Source organism: Lepisma saccharinum, chromosome 10 (assembly GCF_977018435.1).
Source record: "Lepisma saccharinum chromosome 10, izLepSacc3.1, whole genome shotgun sequence".
In the NCBI taxonomy this organism is placed as follows: domain Eukaryota; kingdom Metazoa; phylum Arthropoda; class Insecta; order Zygentoma; family Lepismatidae; genus Lepisma; species Lepisma saccharinum.
In genome coordinates, this window is record NC_139238.1 from 17,145,848 (window position 1) to 17,164,546 (window position 18,699).

Below are 18,699 nucleotides of genomic sequence, written 5' to 3' on the forward strand. Positions count from 1 at the left end.
TTTGTTTACATTGAATTTTGGCGCAGTAGTGGACTTACATTGTTTTATGTAAATCACTGTTTAAATATATGAACACGATTTTTAATGTAGTATTTTGTTTGGAATTGATCCCAGTAATTTGGGATACTTTATGTTTATGAGAATATTCTGGAAAAATCAGCGTCCTTTAAACTCGCAACAAACCTTGCACAAACTATATTTTTTTATCTGGTGCGGGCCCCTTATGCGATTTTTTGACGCTGCTCGTTCTGTAGTGTAGCACACGCATTTTTAGGTCTATTTTAGGAGCGATTTAACTCTTTTTCTACTCATTCGTCTTGGCAACAATGATTCTTCTATTTCTTCTGCTTCGTATGTCCCTTTAAAGATGGCGCGATGTCTTGAAATTCTACGCATCGTGCAGATACAATTGTTCAGAAGTTCTTGCTTGCTTGGTAACTAAAACGCTAACTTATTTTTGGAAGTGCAAAATATAGGATAAGCTTTAGCCTTTCATCATAACGAAAAATGAAATCTCTCTCTTTCATTAAAAATACGTAGTGCATTAATAGCACTGAGAACACTGTTTTATTCCATTGATAAATTGAATGGACATCATTTAGGATTATGTATTTCAAGGAATCGTATTAACATTGGAATGTATGTTAGTATAATGACGTATTATTCTTGTCTCATTTTCACACGAGAGGTTACAGTTGCCAGCAGGTGCAGCAGTATAAGGGCTCGTACTCGTAGTTACTATTTGTTCACCCTCATTTTTTTATTACCTCCCACCACATCTTTTTGTCTTTCATTTATTTGCCAATTTCATATATACCTTGGAAGGCTGGAGATGACGGTAACATTATCGTATGGGTAAAACAGATTCCTTCAAATTTACAGGAGAAAGTACTTACGGAAATCATTTTCTTGAGCGTTTTGGAAGTTCCTGAATGTAGATTTGATCCATTTTAATGTAAATGCGTTTTGTTTTCTGCGAAAATCTCTGTCCGACACGCTGTTTCTGCTCCCGCCATTTGCTTTTTGCATGAGAGTGCAATGTTCCGTGTGTTAAGACGATGCAACCCTGTAGCCAGTGTTTCAGCCTCGCCGTGTTTTCACTAGAACCACCTGTCGAGTTCGGAACAAGCCATTTTTCCCGAATGGGTGTCACTTATCGCACAACATTGTAGCAACATTGTGTTCGGACGTCACAGGAGAGAGCTGTTTTTACAATTTTTCTTTGTATTTATGCTAATGGAACCTAACCTAACAGGCCTAACCTAACCACGTAGGCATTCCTCGTTTGACGTCAATATTCAAGGTTGCAAGATTGTTGTGCGTAAAGGAAGAGAATTAACGAATTACGAAAGAAAGATGGTTCCGACCCGAATGGGTGTCACTTATCGCACAACACTGTAGCCACATTGTGTTCTGACGTCACAGGAAAGATCTTTTTCATGTTAGGCAATACAAGCTAACGCGTCTCTTAGCGAATATAATAATTTATTGTGTTCTGACGTCACAGGAGACACCTTTTTCATGTTAGGCAATACAAAAGTAACGCGTCTCTTAGCGAAAATATTATTTTTTCTTTGTATTTATGCTAATTGAACCTAACCTAACAGGCCTAACCTAACCACGTAGGCATTCCTCGTCTGACGTCAATATTCAAGGTTGCAAGAGTGTTGTGCGTAAAGGAAGAGCATTAACGAATTGCGAAAGAAAGATGGTTCCGAATTGCGAAAGAAAGATGGTTCCGAATTGCTGTGTATGGACAATGAACGTGGTAAGGTTATTTTACAAGTTCTACACGTAAATGCGACGTATTAGCATAATTTCAAATAGGGGCACGAAAGTAGATATTTTCCGGTGAACGAGGTTGCACCACTGCATAAATCGACAAAACACTCTCAGAACGCCCCCTAAACCAGTATGCTATCACGGCCATAATGTGTTACAGATTCGAAACAACAAGTAACAGTAAGTACTCGTAAATAGAGAAAATAAACATTATCTTAGTTAGAAATGCATTATTTCGCCTTAAGAAATGTTCCGCAACACGTTAGCAATGTAAAGAAGTCCGAAATATATGATTCGTAGGTGTTTCACCCATACGATAATAGTACCGAGATGACAGCTTAAACTAAGAATTATAGAACATGGTAACATTACAATTACATCGGGAGAAATAATTATTTATGTAACATATGCAAGGCTTGTCACCCCCCCCCCTCTCTATCTCCCTCCCTCTCCTGGAATGGCTGGGATTCTCCTGAACTCAAATTCACTGTCCAGGATAAACTTCGTTAGGTAAAACTTTAGTATCCGCCAAACGTCTGAAATTCCTTTATTTTCTTATTTTTCACATTGGTACTTACATATTCTGCATTGCTAAGGATTCTGGGATTTTGCTTTTTTTTCCACAACAATTTTTGATATAAAGAGTATTTATTAAACCATTGACATTAGCCCCAAAAACCATTGATGTTAGCCCCAAAAACCATAGACGTTAGCCCCACAAACCATTGACATTAGCCCCAAAAACCATCCACGGGTAGCTCCACAAACTATTGATGTTAGTCCCAAAAACTATCCACGGGTAGCCCCACAAACCATTGACGTTAGCCCCAAAAACTATCCACAGGTAGCCCCAAAAACCATTGATGTTAGCCCCAAAAATTCACAATAGCCCCATGAACCATCACGGGGACGAGGTTAGGTTAGGTTAGGTTCCATTAGCACTCATTTCGTTCAATTTAGCCTATATGGACATCTGTTGGGACGCTATTGTAGTTTAACCAAATTATGTTTATACAAAAATTATGTTTGCTATCTTGTGTTGATTGAAATGATTCAAATTTGTATACACAGTAGCAGTAGCAATACCACAAACAGATAACAGCTAATATTCAGGACATAAGTCTTCCAGAACATTTTAATCCAAAGGGTTTCAAGGCTATGAGAAATCACCTGGAATTTTATTCTTTGAAGTTGACATTCCTACATGTGCATCTAACATAATATTTATTTATTTCTCTTTTTTCCGTTGACCCTTTGTGAGAGGGCATGGAAAGCGTCATATTACATCTTGTTACAAAGTATTACCCTGTATCCCTTACAGGTTTATATAATCTCATACATTTACATAGATAATGCTATAGCTACAGCTATGGACAATAATTATGGATTTGCAGCATTACAATATGTTATGGGTTCAGCATTTTCCCTTCACTCTATGATGGTAACAGTAGTATAAGCCGGAGACACATAAAACTCTGTTGTTTTCAAATAAAAATCATTGCTACTTACCTCATATGCATAGCGGAAGATTTTTCAAGCTGGCCATAACTTTTTTCCATGAAAAACACGTTACTTTTAACATTATAATCATTTATTGGTCGTTGCTAATTCGGCGGGCAAATCTTGACTCACGTTGTCTATCGTCAGCTGATATGCAGTATCGTCAGCTGATGTGCAGTGTTTCCAAACTTATGAACCGATAAATGCCGCACAAACTATTCACAAAAGGTTTTTAAGCGAAAATTGAGGCTAGACTCTACTTTGCGTCCTTATCTGCATGGTGATTGCTTCTTTGCGTTCGTGGTGCGGCAGCCGTCATCTCTTCGGGTAAGTACATTTTTCTTTTTACACTTTCTGTTCACGATAGCCCCACTATCCATTCACGGGGTCGAGGTATGCCTACGAGGTTAGGTTAGGCCTGTTAGGTTAGGTTCCATTAGCACTCATTTCACCCCTAAATATGTGCTTCATCATCTAAAAAATACCTCAGTATGTTCAATTGCGCATATCCGGACAACATCGGTTTTTCTCGATTTACTCCTTCAGGAAATTTTTGCTCGCTTTGGGATTTACGTTGTTGAATTCCTTATAAAATAAACTTTCCAACAATATATGACACGTATTCCTTAGGAATAGGACGTAAACTAGAATATTACCTTTTATTGAAAAAAAAAAAAAACGCTCACACGTCATCTTGTCAAACTTCCGCGTGGTTGCTACACTGTGAGGGGGTTACATAACCAAACGCACGGAACATTTGATTCACGTAGTCGACGGTAATGGCGACACGAGCTATCGCACAACGGAGATGCATGATTGACGAAAAATACCTTATTTACAGGCAAAATACGTAGCACGATTATAAAAAAATATATCTCCGGTTTCAGAAAGCCCTCAAGAACACAATTCCGTAAGTACTTTCTCGTCTTTTCTCCTGTAAATTTTAAGAAATCCGTCTCCGACTTATACTACTGTTACCCTCTATGATATATAACAAGTTTTTATGATTTGATAGACATTCAAATAGATGTAATGTATGTATGTAAGTCCATAACCGGATACATAGTTTCAAGATGCAGAAATATGATGTATTTGCTACCAAAATGTAGCCAGCATAAGAAATCTGTTGTTTGCCAGATGAAGAAGAATTAAAAAATTACTAGGCCATCAGCATCAAAACTAACACTCCTATAAAACCGATCTTGTCTAAAGAAAACCGCCATCAAGAAACACACATGCATACCTTGAAGATGTACACTTCAAAACTTATCTGACTACTATAATACATTTCTAAGTACGGAAGTCATTAATGTGACAATACAGCTCTTGTGCACCAGCAGATATTAGATTTCCATCTTTATAACGTCAAGTCAGAAACTATACATATTACAACATATTAATAGATTGATAAATTTACTTTATTTTACTTCACGTTTTGTGCCTCTTGGCTAATTTGCGAAGATGGGGATGAGTGATGAAATTATGAAATTGATGAATGGACATTCACAAACAACCAAGCCCGAGCGGGATTCGAACCCGGGACCCTTGGCGTCGCAGCGTGATGTGCTAACCACTCGGTCACAGGGTCTGGCCATATTAATAGAGAACAATATGGTAAACTTTAGTGTGAGGAATAATATTGGAGAATATTTGCAGTTCTGCATGTAAGAATTGGAAGCACCACCTGGAGGAAATTGCTGTCAGTTCTGAACACAGAGATGCATTTTCACAACACCTTGCAAAGCACTGTGCATGTCACAAAAATTAATATATCTCACAATCTGCAGAAGAAATTGGATTGCAACATGGGGAAAGTGGTTGTTTGCAGTTTAAAGACACCTGCTTCCAGTGATGCTATAGAGCAGTTGTTTTTCTCACCCAGGAAGGATCGTGCACAAATTCAATGGTGTACTTTTTGTGTGTGTGTGTGTGAAGTATGATATTGTGATACCCAACACCTCTTAAGGCTCTTGGGCTCCAGCTACGGAAAATGCGCAGGTTCAAGTCTCCTGGGGGTATCGTAACCACTTTTCCTGAGATTTCATTCTCTGTATTGGACTGGTGGCCACCCACCATTGTGAGGAAATTGGAGAGCTATAAATGAGTTGTTTAATCCAGTCATAGAAAACATACGACAACGACTGGGGGTTCATTGTGCTGACCACACACATTGCCCTGTAACCGGTTGGATGATCTCTCATCTCTGGTGGAAGAGAGGCCAGCAGTCGGTAGGTAGGCAGTCTGTTATACCATGGGTTATTATCATTATTATTATGATATGGATGGTGATGTGTTAAATATGAAATGTAGTAATTAAGTGAAATAATTTAATTTCACAATTGTTTGACATAATTAATTTGATGTAGAATTTGACAGGTGTTTTCATCTGCTCAGCTTCTTTGATTTTTTTGTGATGCTGTAGATTATTTCACATCCAATTGTACCTGACACATTTCATGCATATGAACTTCCTGTACAGTTCAGATATTCTATATGAGCAGTTCGGGAGTAAAACTTGATAACCCACAAAAGTATGTAACCGAGAAATATGCAAGTGAAACTTCATACATTGCATTGTGGCTTATGTATTACTCAAATGTTCCTGTGTGTTTTTGTCAATTACAGCGACTGAACAGACTTTGTTCACTATTGTAAGAGCAACAGGAGAGACTGCAGCAACTCCACCTAATGTTTTCTCAACTTTGAATGGAGTTATCAAGTTTTACTACCAAGCCGGTCATATGTGAAAAGTTGTGTAAATAGTTTAAAACTAACTTAAATTCAGGGCTGTAGTCGAAGGTATGTGGCAGTATACACTGTATACCATCTAGTTATAACTTGACAAGTTTAAAAACAAGATGCTGAAAATAGCTGTTGCGCAGCTCACACCACATTTCCCCACTCCATTCTTTGCAGTGACGTTGGTTCGCAGTGTTGCAACCTGGAGGGAGCGGAATGGTCTGAGGATTTTCAAGAAAATTTGTATTAGCTTTTTCCTGGGCTGTTTTCTACCTGTCGGAGTACAGAAATTCAGCTCACCTTTTGCCAACGACTCTTTTCGTTCTTTCAAAACTTGGCCTCCCGATGGCACAGTGGTAGCGTCATCGCCTTGTAAGCAAGGGGTTCCCAGGTTTGATTCCCGGTGGAGGTACATAGTGGTCCGGATCCCACTTTAAACTGTAGGTCCAGTCCCGATTAGCCTAACTGTGCATAAAGTGGACTTAACAACAAATCAATCCAATCCAATTCTTTTAAAACTTAGAAACCATCCATTTAGGTACTCCCGTGGTGACAATTGTGGACTCGACAACATTATACTTAAGTTTAAGTAACTCCTCCTGATTTCGCAAATATGTTGTAACATTGTAAACAATTTCTCTGGCCTGTCCTCTAAGGGGCTTTCCAGAGCAGATTGTGGATTTCGTTGGACCCGGCATGATTTCATTTTTGCATTTCAAAAATATGCAGCCAAGAGTAAAGAGCAAGAACATTTCAATGCTTTAAAAAATAACACAGGTAAGCATGTTGTCAGATTGCCTTCTCGTAGTGATTGTTGTACGATAAACAAAATAACCCCCAACCCACTTGACTTTTTTTTTAAAAAAACAGGCCACTGCTCGATGTTGCACTCAGAAAATGAAGTCATTCGCCCTGTAGTTTCTCGCCGTTATAAACTTTAATGCACGTGCGTAATACTACAGTTTGCGATCCACACACCGCTCACATTTTCAAAGACCAGATTAAATCAAATGAACCACTGATAAACTGATGTAATACGTATGAGGCGGCACCGTCAATGTACACAGTAAAAATAGTTTATCATATTTGTTTTAGCTTAATTTTGCTGAGTTGGCACCACTGGTACTCTCAAGGCCAGACCAGTACGTAGAAGAGTGGTGGGGAGGATGACATAATAGGAAGTGCTCCACAGCAATCTGCGCATATTGGGACTTAACTTGTCAGGTTATAACCTTACTAGTTAATACGTATATACACCTTCTGCTAGTGACTATACAGGGTGGGAAATAACCTTTGCTAGGGGTCCACAGTAAAAAGTAACGACAATTAAGAAATTATGGTAATACCAAGTGTTTACTACGACAGTTGTGGTTACAAAAACAAAATTAGAAGTTAGTATGTCTGCCGTTTGCTTCTTTCACAGCAGAAGATTCGCAAACAGTCCGTATTCCATTCCATGTCACGGAGGACTTGTTCCAGATGTGCAAGGAGTGTTGGCCGGGAATAGCGGTCCAGTCCGTGTTCCACTATCATCAAGGACTCAACTGCGCCCTTCAGAATAGCCCCAAAGTGCTCCGCTGCATTCCGGTCCGGTGATGCACCCGGCCATTCAGAACTGCCGAAGAAGTCAATGCCACTTCGCCGAAGAAGGTCTTGGTTTTAGCATTTACCTTGAAGCAAGGTGCTTTGTCGTGAACCAACTTTTAATTTTGTTTTTGTGACCACAATTGTCGTAGTAAACATTTGGTATTACCATAATTTCTTAATTGTTGTTACTTTTTCCTGCAGACCCCTAGCAAAAGGTTATTTCCCACCCTGTATATTCTACTTTCGTTTTGTTTATATTTATTTATGTAATTTGGCCATTTTTCCAGTGAGCTTATTATGATCAAATACTTCAGGTTTCACATGATCGGGAACATGATATTGAGAAGGAGATATGGTATGGATACACGTGCATATCAACATTTTATCACCTCCATTTGACTAGTATAATAATTTTACAGAAATATGTACAGTTAATTTTTGCTAGATTTCTTAGGTTCTTTGTGCAGTTATTTTCATTTTTAGTGTAATTAACAGTAATATTAAAGTTATTAACAGTATACCTATAATTCAGTAAATCAATATCAACAAGAATATAAAATATGATAACATGCTGTACTGTATGGTTAAATGCCATCATTAAGGTATATGTTTCATTTTTTTATTTCAAAAACACCTTAGTCTATGGTAACCAGGGTTGGCATTTTGCCCGGATTTTTACGGAAAAACCCAACCCGGGTAGGTTTTCTGGTTGTTTTTTTTTTCAGATAAAACCCGGGCAAAACTGGACTTTATTGGTTTTTTTCAGGTTATGTTTATAAATATATATTTCTTAAAAATGAAATACATTTTTCTCTCATAGTAATATATTGAAACATTCAATTTGTATTGTTTTAGTTCAATGAATTAAAAACTATTTAATATTTTCTGTTACCATACGAGGGTCACTATTTATATTTTGAGCCTTGGCAACACTGATTGAAGTTAGGTGCGATTTGACGTTTGCACGGAATCGTCTAGCATTATTGACCATAACGTACTTCAAATGTTTTGTCAATAGCTTCATTTGTGTTGTTTATGTTGCCTTGGAGATTGTGCGACAACAATAAAATGGAATTAACTCGTAAACATTTTCGTGCGATAATTTTTTACGATTTTCGACGTGGATTATCAAGGTAAGAGTGCATCGATCAACTTCCTTCCACATTTGGCGATGAAGGCCCATCCTTTGCCACTGTGAAACGCTGGTATAACGAATTTAATCGTGGCCGCCATTTGCTCACCGACGAGATTCGCGAAGGACGTCCAAAATCAGGTGTTGTTCAAGAAAACATTGATGCTGTGCAAAACCTAATACTGCAAGATCGTCATGTGACATACTGTGAGATTGAGGCAACCATAGGCATTAGTTCCACCAGCATATATCAAATATTACATGATCATTTAGCTGTGAGAAAGGTATGTTCTCGTTGGATCCCACACAATTTGACAAAAACTCAAAAAGACGCTCGCGTCAATTGGTGCAAACAAATGCTCAATAAATACAATCGTGGTGCTTCAAAAGACGTATATAAGATTGTAACAGGTGACGAATCATGGATATATGCATATGAGCCAGAACGTAAACAGCAGTCGACTGTATGGGTGTTTCAAGATGAACACAATCCAACAAAAGTTGTTCGCGCTCGAAGCACATCAAAACAAATGGTCGCCTGTTTTTTCGGGAAAACTGGTCATGTGGCAACTGTGCCTTTAGAGGAACGTAGAACGGTCAACTCTGAATGGTACACAACAATGTGTTTGCCAGAGGTCTTCGGTCAAATACGGAAAACAAACAAACGCCGTCGGATCATTCTTCATCAAGACAATGCCAGCTGTCACACATCTCGTCTAACAACCGACTTTATGAACAGTCAGAAAATCGAATTGATGGGTCATCCGCCGTACAGTCCTGATTTGGCACCCAATGACTTCTTCTTGTTCCCGAATGTCAAGAATAAATTGCGTGGACAACGATTTTCGTCGGCGAAAGACGCCGTTGATGCGTTCAAAAACCATATTATGGAGGTGTCTCAAGAAGATTGGAAAAACTGCTTTGACAAATGGTTCGAACGAATGCAATAGTGTATTGACCATAAAGGAGAATACTTCGAAAAACAATAAAGCAGTTTTCAATACCAAATTCCTGTTTTTTCATTGTTAGGCTCAAAATATAAATAGTGACCCTCGTAGTTAAGAATTGACAGTCAAGGTCTCACACCTTGAAATGATTAAACTCAAAACATATAAAACCCATCCTGCAACAGGCCATTGAGGCCCCAGGCCTACCTACTGACAGCCGGCTGCACTCCCACCTGATCCTACTCTGAGGTGGAAGATTATGCAACCAGTTACGGGGTGACATGTGGTCAGCACGACAAACCACCAGTCATCGTTGTAGGTCTTCATGACCGGGTTATGCTACTCATTCGTAGCTCCCCAAATTAATCGTGATGATGAGTGCTCACCAGTCTCATACACAGGCCGGAATCTCAGGAGAAAAGCTGGTACATTTCCCCAAGGAGACTCAAACCTGCACCCATCCCATAGCCGGAGCCAGAGCATGACCGCATAGTCACGGTGAGGGACAAATTATTAAATTATCTACAATTCTATGTTCTGAAAAATTTGGCCAACAGTTTGATTCTACTCTTCCTGAATGGCGTAACAGTTAGGGTTACCAGATCGCTGTAAGGGAAATGTAGGACATGCTGTCCCAAAATGTAGGACACAAAACATTCTCAATAAATAATACGGGCCTCCCTGATGGCACAGTGGTAGCGTCGTCGCCTTGTAATCAAGGGGTCCCAGGTTCAATACCCTGTGGAGGCACTGAGTGGTTCGGATCCCACTTTAAACTGTAGGCCCAGTCCCGATTAGCCTTACTGTGCATAAAGTGGACTTAAAACACCAAATCAATCAATAAATAATACATATTTCTATAGAACATGTTAGAAAGTAGTTGTAAACTGACACTTTTCAGTTTAAAAAAAATGAATTCTTAATGAATGTTTAAATGCAAAATTTCAAAACTTGCAATCATACTAATCAATGCACCTCTTACTACATGATTTAAGTGGTACTTCTCAGAGAATACATTTTTTATCAAAATTTCAGGTTTAGTCAAACTATATTTATTTTAGATTGGACAGTCAGACTCTGAAATTATAGGGACCAGTACCAAACATTTTACAGACTTTATGAAAAAAATTCTCTCGTGAGTCTTGTGTTGATTGTATTGAAAGAAACTCTCAATATTCGAATTATGACCTGTAATGGCAAATAAATAATCAGCAATTACCGTAATTTTAAATGGTTCCAGAAGTTTCATCTTGGGTAGTTTTTAGTTCAATAACAGGGTGTCTACCAAAATAACACATCCAGAATTCTTGACTTTTCTAGACCTTTTTTTTTCCGTTTTTCTTAACTTTTATTTATTTGACCTCTACTTAGGTAAAGTTGGGAATTAGTAATTAAGAAAATAAATATTTATTTGATGAAAACCGCTACCAAAGGGCCAGTTAAGATAAAATCTGAAGCTGAATTTAAGAAGAGAATTAGATCTGCTTTCACGTATTAATGCATCCTGAACTGTGTTTGGAAGACAAGCGAGGCTTTGGCATCTGGACTCATAGCCAGTATAATCTTATGTGGGGCTTGTGTCGGTTGTGCCTATGTGTTTGTGATTATCCCTTCATCCATCTTATCGTAAAACCATTCATCCTCATCTTCACGATTAGCCAAAGGGACAGAAAAAGTGAAGTAAAATAAACTAAATCAACCAATCAGTCATTATGATAGCAAGAATTCTTGACCACAATAATAATTTGTTGCCTTTTTATTGACTTTCTTGACCTACTTGTTGATTTCTTTACTTTTTCTTGACTTCCATGACTTTCTTGACTGGCAGACACCCTGAATAACTTTGTTCTCTATACCCCTGCTTTATAATCAAATTATATTGAATAAGAATGGGCAACACCTTGTTTCATCAGTATAAACCCTAATGCAAGATATTCTGCTCAGGCATTGAACAGTGACGTTATCAGAAAGTGATCCCAAAACTTTGTTCATTAATTGCTTCCGTTTTCCCGTTTGTTTAATAGCAGGACAATTTTTTTTTTGGGGCAATGACTGAATCAAAATAAATGTCACTATTGAGTTTGGAAGCAGTCCATAGACTTGTAACTTGCATTATTTTTTTCTGTTACGTATTTTCCTAATTAATATTATGTGACGCTCAAAATGTAGGACATTTATGATATTTTACAAATTCCTCCCGGATGCTAGACATAAGGCTTAAATGTAGGACATGTCCGGGAAAAACCGGACGTCTGGTAACCCTAGTAACAGTTAATAAATCTGATCAGTTCCCAGGGTTGCGCAATGCAATAATATATTAATACTCGATAGCTGTGGTGGTTCAGTAAGCCTCTGTGGCAGAGTGGTTAGCACAGCACACTGCAAAGCCAGGGGTCCCTGGTTAGAATCCTGGTTCGGACGTGGATATTTGTTTGTCCCAATGAAAATATGGAGAAAATTGATGTGTGTGAAATTTTAGAAAATAGAGAGAAAATGAAGGATAGTACTGCTTAGGGGTATTACTTTTATTACAAATGTAAAAAGAAGTAGACAGGCTGTGTGACTGCTCATGCAGAAGACCCGGATTCGAATCTTGGGGTGGGTGATCTAAGGTCAGAATTTTTCTGGTCTTGTCCCTGCATAAATCAGCTCTGGAACTTACCCAGCCTCAAATCAATGGGGTCGGGGGGGGGGGGGGTAAAGGCAGGTGGAGTTTGGTTGTGATCACATTACCTCCAAAATGCCAGAGATCAAGAATATATCGGGCCCTACCCCCATATTCGCTGAATGTGCTTTTATGGCACGATGTTGCTAATATACGGGTGCAGAGAATGATAGAAGGACGTAAGGCACAAAAATGATTTAGCGTAATAGTTAAGATGAATTATCGTCAAAGTATACCATTTTGGACTGTGTTTTAAGTATGTGTAATATTGGACTGTGCTTAAGTAAGTGTAGTGCTATGTATTTGCTTGTACGTGTGTAAGGGCAAAAATATGTATGTGTATGTGTGAGTGTGAGTGTGTGTGCCCATATCTATAGGTTAGATTACCTTTCTTATATGTAATTTTTCTTTATATTTTTTATTTCTCTGTAATTTTTATATATTTTTTTCTTCCTTTTTTTTCAATATTTTAATTATTTCATTTTCAATTTTTTTTGTAAACATGGTCAAGTGGAAGAAAAGGCTCCACAGCCTTAACTTCGCCATGTAAAAAAAGACGAAATAAATAAATAAATAAATAAGTTTTATACTGCCTAAAAAAACTATTTTGCTTGTAGAACCTATTTTAGGTTTATGCACCTAAATTAAGCCTTTTTTATGTTTTTTTGAAAGGTTTTACAGGATATTTATGTCACACACAGGCATTTGCTTTGTTTGGTCATGAAAAAATTCAATGATGAACGTGTTTGAAACAACCTCTCTGTCGATTTATTTTCCTCCAAGTGGATGATGATTTTTCAAAGCTCTAACCAATGCAAAATATCTGGTGCCACTGTTACCTGTACAAAATCAAAGTGGTCTGATCTGTGTGGTCTTACTCACTTTCGCTTCACATTGGTGCTTTGTGGCATTCACGCCTTGCAAACTAACATTTCAGCATTGAAGTTTGCACCAATGACTATGTTTTGTAGGGATGCCGGTATTTCAGAATATAGGTGTCCCATTTTTATTGCCGGTGACTGTATATAGTGGTTTGGATCCCACTTTAAACTGTAGGTCCAGTCCCAATTAGCCTTTCTGTGTATAAAGTGACTTAAAAACCTTATTTCGAGGGAAGATACAATACCGTAATAAATACCATTAGAATAAAAGTCCAATAGCTTATAAATAATTGTTTACAGGGACTACTAAAACTAGATTTCTAGGATATATAAAATCTTATTTACGTTGTTGTTTCAATGCATATTTATTATTTTTCTTTATCGTACCCTGCAAAACATTATTGCATTCTCTGGGAGCAGTGTTGGCGATTGGGTTCCAAAACTGGGAGAGGGCAAGGACACTTTAATTTCCCTTGGAAGATAAGATTTTGTATAGTATTGGGGTAAAAGTGGGGGCCATCTGCCCCTCCCCCTAATTACCGCCACTGTCTGAGAGATATGTTTTTATGCAAATCATCACATTCAGGAAGAAATTTATTTTCTTAGGATTTTTTAAAATACCTCTCAAAATTTCAACTTGCAAGAATATCAATGAATGCATGCCAATGCTTGACAGACAAGACAAGTAAGTCACACCCCTCGCACTGTTTTTTTTTCTCCTGTTTCCCCTAATATACAATTTACAATTGATGACCACTTGCTATCAGATATTATTAAGGCTTGAAACAATTTCTTGAGCATATTTTGGAGTCTTGATTTCTAGTAAATCATCACCATTCTATCAAGTGTCTACGCTAGCAAGAAAAATGTATGTACTCTGCCATGTAAAGTTCAAACAGTCCACTTTGTTGATTTATATTCCATAGAAGCTTATACATCAACTGCCATGGTATGCAACTGCCATAGTCGGTCAAACCTATTGTCCTTTTTTACAAATTTCAAGAGTGCTCTTTACTATTGGTAGAAGACACTTCGATTAGATTCTCAAATGCTCATCTGCAAAAGGAACAAATAAAGATAGTGTTAACATCGTATATGAGACTATAAACTTACAAAACATGTTTAAAAATTATTGATATTACATTGTTACAACCTTAGACAAGTTGAGTTAATAATGGAACGTACAGATGTTCTGTAAATGGATTTGAAAATAATGGATCTAATCGGCACTGTAATGCTTAAGAGTATCATCCTGTGATTAAAGGGCTGTTTGGTTCACGATATGAGCTTACTTCAGTGATCTAACTTGATAATGAATGTTAAATATGATGAGCCTAAAACAGAAATTTTGCAAAATAATTGTTAAATATTTTCATAGTAAAGTGATGATTAATTGCAACACTATATGGAGTGAGGTTCCTCCAGGTTCGAATCCTGGTTTCATGTATGTATTTATATCATCATTATCTTTGTTCCAATCATCCATTTTATGAAATCATTATTCATCAGTGGCGGAGCGTGACCTTTCCAACAGTGTAAGCCTAGCATGATGAAGGTTATTTCCCTTTGTGCTTATTTTTGGGCTGACATGGTTAGTGATTTATCCACACACATCGACCCCCCCCCCCAATTTTTTCAGAACACTTCCCTGGAATTTTTCACCAAATCAAAAATTCTGGATATCTGATAATTAAGTTAGTGTTATTCCTATCACAATGAGTAACGTATCGATAAAAAATATGCAAAGTTAGATAAAATGAATAATAATAATAATAATAAACAAACGAAAACAGAAGGAAACAGAGAAGTGCTGAATACTTTTTACAACCGCATAACCAAGTATCAGCTCCGTATCATGATTCGCAAAATCGGCGCACTTTATTTTTCGTTTCTGTTACTATGTCTGCTAGAGAAGGAAGGGGTGGGCCTACCTATGTCCACAAGTTTCTTCTTGGCAGCAAAATCCTTGCTGGACAACGGCGTCTTCAACAAGTTCTCCACCCCACCGCACAATCACACTCATTTTATTCCATAATGCACTTCAATACTGTATCACACCACAGCACAGGGACGACATTCCGCTTTTCAATAGATGGAATTCGCAAAAGCAATACCTCGAGACTTTAACAAACACACAGCAAGAAGGGGAAAAAAAAAGAAACCAGATCCAAAATCGGTCACTGCTCAAAGCAGTGATCTTTCGGACTGTGAAGGGAATATCCCTTTCGGATATAAATAAATTCCCTCTCTTGCCTTAAAATCCCCTATATTTAGTAAAAAAAATACAATATAAAATATAAAAGAAATGCTCACAAATTGTAGGGATATATCCAGAAATTTCTATCAAAGGACATGTAAGTGCTTTCTTAGGATACTGTAAAAGCAAATCTAGCACCTAAAATATCATAAACAGGCTTTTCGTACGTTGTTCGAAGAGTGTTTGAGTCACGGTCTATGTAATTAATAATATTTGGTTCACATTTGACATGACATTTGTAAAATTGCTTCAATCTTCAGTTTTCATTAACATTTATTTATTTATTTACTTATTTATTTCACTTTTTAGCTCAATTATTACCAGCTGAGTTCATACATAAACGGAAAACAGAGATCTTAATATGTCTAATGTTTATGCTCTCCTACAAGCGAAAAACAGAAACAACAAGAATTTAGCACATCAATGTGTATCTAATTTTCCCGTATCCCACTCATTTCTAGGTCTCTCCTTTCCTCCCTTCATGTTAGTTTTTTGCTTCAGAATTCCCTGTTCCTGGAAAAAAAAAACCTCCTTGAAGCACCACCGGCTCAAATTTCCTTTGCAGTCAACCATTCATACCCGACAGCGCTGGAGCCCCTCCTCTTGCACGACCTGTCTCTCGCTGGCGTGTATTCAGTGAAGCCAACCCAAGCATAATGGTGCTAAATCTCGCACAAGTTTAAAAAGTCGTTTGTAAGTTGGAGATATAAATAAAACAACAGGGCCACTTTTCGTTCTGGTTGAATTTTCTCAAACTTTTCACATAACGTAGAACCCATGCCGTTGGTTGAACCATTCGAATTTATATTTGTTTTTGTTATAAATTAATATTTATAATATGAAAATCCCAGAACAATTTAGTAGTATGTAGTATAATTTCGGAGTTTAAACGACACCATGGATGTCCAGAAGGGGCAAGGCAAGAAGACACTTCCTAAAATAAGAATGTCAACCATTTTCACACATACAATTTCATTTCAGTCATATCAAATTGTTAATTATTGTAAGGGCGTTGCAAAAAAATGTTAACTTCAAATTGAATTAGTATATTTTGAGAAGGGAAATATACCTAGTTTACCCCAATCCCTGAAAAAGAAATACTTTGCTTAATCCTCCCTGGTGGAAAGAAATACTGCGGACGTCCATGAACAACACTTTTTCTAAACATGAGGTTTGCAACGCTGCTGTAAGCCTCTGCCCGTAGGTTTACACACCTAGGGTTTAGACGCGCTCTTCTCTCTATATTCCTCGCTGTTCTCCTTCCAGATACGGTGGGTGACGGTAGGCACTGCTCCTTCGCGGTCAGAAATTTGTAAGGCAACATTCAGACGGCTTACAACTTTCCCAAAGCAAAAGGCGGGAGTTCTCATGTGCCATCTGGTGCTGAAGTGTTGCAATCTAACAAACAGGATCTCGAAGACTGGTATCGGGCCGAGATGAACTTTGAAGTTTTTACGAATTTTGCCATATAATTACATACATTTTACTAGAACTAATAAAGTGTAAGCCCGGCTTACACGGCTTACATGGACGCTCCGCGCCTGTTATTCATCCTCATTGTCCCAAGGAGCAGAAGTTGGAGGTAAAATAACAGGAATACATTATGAAATGGAAATTCATTTCCTACTATATTTTTATTTGAATTATTATAGTAGACCAGCCAAGAAGCAAAAAAGCTTAAAAAAAACTTTTACCTGCATGGAATGTTAATAATTCGCGATTAAAATTAACCGATATGCCATCTGGTGGGATTTTCAGGAAGTACTCTAAGTAGGATACGTTGTGTTGAAGTTGTTTAAAGCATGGGGATATGCGAGAGAGTAAGGTCTACTGTTCAGGTTTTTTTAAAATCGTTTTATGGGTCAGAACAGATTAAAAGTTTTCATGTGTTTCCACCCCGTGGAATCAACAAAATGAAATTTGTTAATAAATCAGGGAAAACGTAATTGCCAGAAGATTGGTATGGGGGATATAACACTTTAATTCGGCAAGGAAATTACAAAGAATGCACGAGTCTGCTTACTTTATTTTTCGAGAGATAAATATATATTACCATGAAAGTAAAGTTTTAAATTGTACTTTATGAATAAAGTTGTTTTTTTTCGAAAAATCATGAAGCGTCTTACCCAATGCGTACATTTGATTTTGATTTGATTTGATTTAGTTTATTTTACTTCGCGTTTTGTGCCTCTTGACTAATTTGCGAAGATGGCGATGAGTGATGAAATGATGAAATTGATGAATGGACATTCACAAACAACCAAGCCCGACCGGGATTCGAACCCGGGACCCTTGGCGTCACAGCGCGATGTGCTAACCACGTGGCCACAGGGTCGGGCCCAATGCATCCATGTATTACTGGTATTACCCTAACTATTCTATGGTATTACGTATGTGTGAAATATGGAACAGGTGCAAGTCGATTAAGAGAGAAGATGAAAATAGTTTGAGAATGAATTAATGTCAAATGTAACCAGAAAAAAAAGTGGACATGCTAATGTTACTGTTTCATTCAGGTGAATATTATTATTAAACCAGCCTTTCTCTTTTGAGAAAGAACTGCAATGATATGTTCGCAATTTTCTCCTGTCCCAGCTTTTCAAGTACAGGTGATACAGCACTGCTTTGGACAACCAGTGCGTATACATAGTTTCGTCTGCATTTTCCGTGTTATTTTTGCCTATCATAATTAAAGGCTTCATTCTCAGTACAGCTTCACGTTTGTTAGAGTACCGGGAATTCACATCGCATTCGCAATATTTGAAAATAATGCGTAATTTAAACGTTTTCTAGCATATCAGTCATGACAACACGCTGCTATTTTGTACTACTGCTAATGTAAACAAAGATTTATCCTACTTAGAGCGGCCATATTGGAAGTGACACTAGCGCTCAGGTGGTAATTTTAATCGCAAATAGGCATCCATGCTAAATCAATCAGTCATGGGTCTGACAGAAAAACTAGGGTGGATGCCACCAAAAATTTCAACCTTATAGGTCGTTTTAAGGTCATATTCTGACCATAAAAGGTCAAATTTCAAACTCATCCAAATATGTTCATGTAATATATCAAATGAAAGGTATAGACGAGACAAACTGTTTGGTGATATTTTTAGGTCAGAATATCGTTCAGAAGTAGTATTGTGTGGTAAAGTTAATCAGGCTAAATTTGTATACACGGGAGTCCTACATAGTGGACCATCCAAGAA

At 37.6% G+C, this 18,699-nt stretch overlaps 1 protein-coding gene across 1 annotated transcript in view; it reads left to right on the forward strand.

Moving 5' to 3' along the window:
* The first annotated feature begins 363 nt into the window (after positions 1-363).
* LOC145994234 (uncharacterized) overlaps positions 364-18,699 on the forward strand; it is a 35,395-nt gene continuing 17,059 nt past the window's right edge. The window contains exon 1 of the mRNA XM_083130332.1: positions 364-434. The gene's annotated coding sequence lies outside the window, so the exon portion shown is untranslated. The remainder of the gene's footprint in view (positions 435-18,699) is intronic.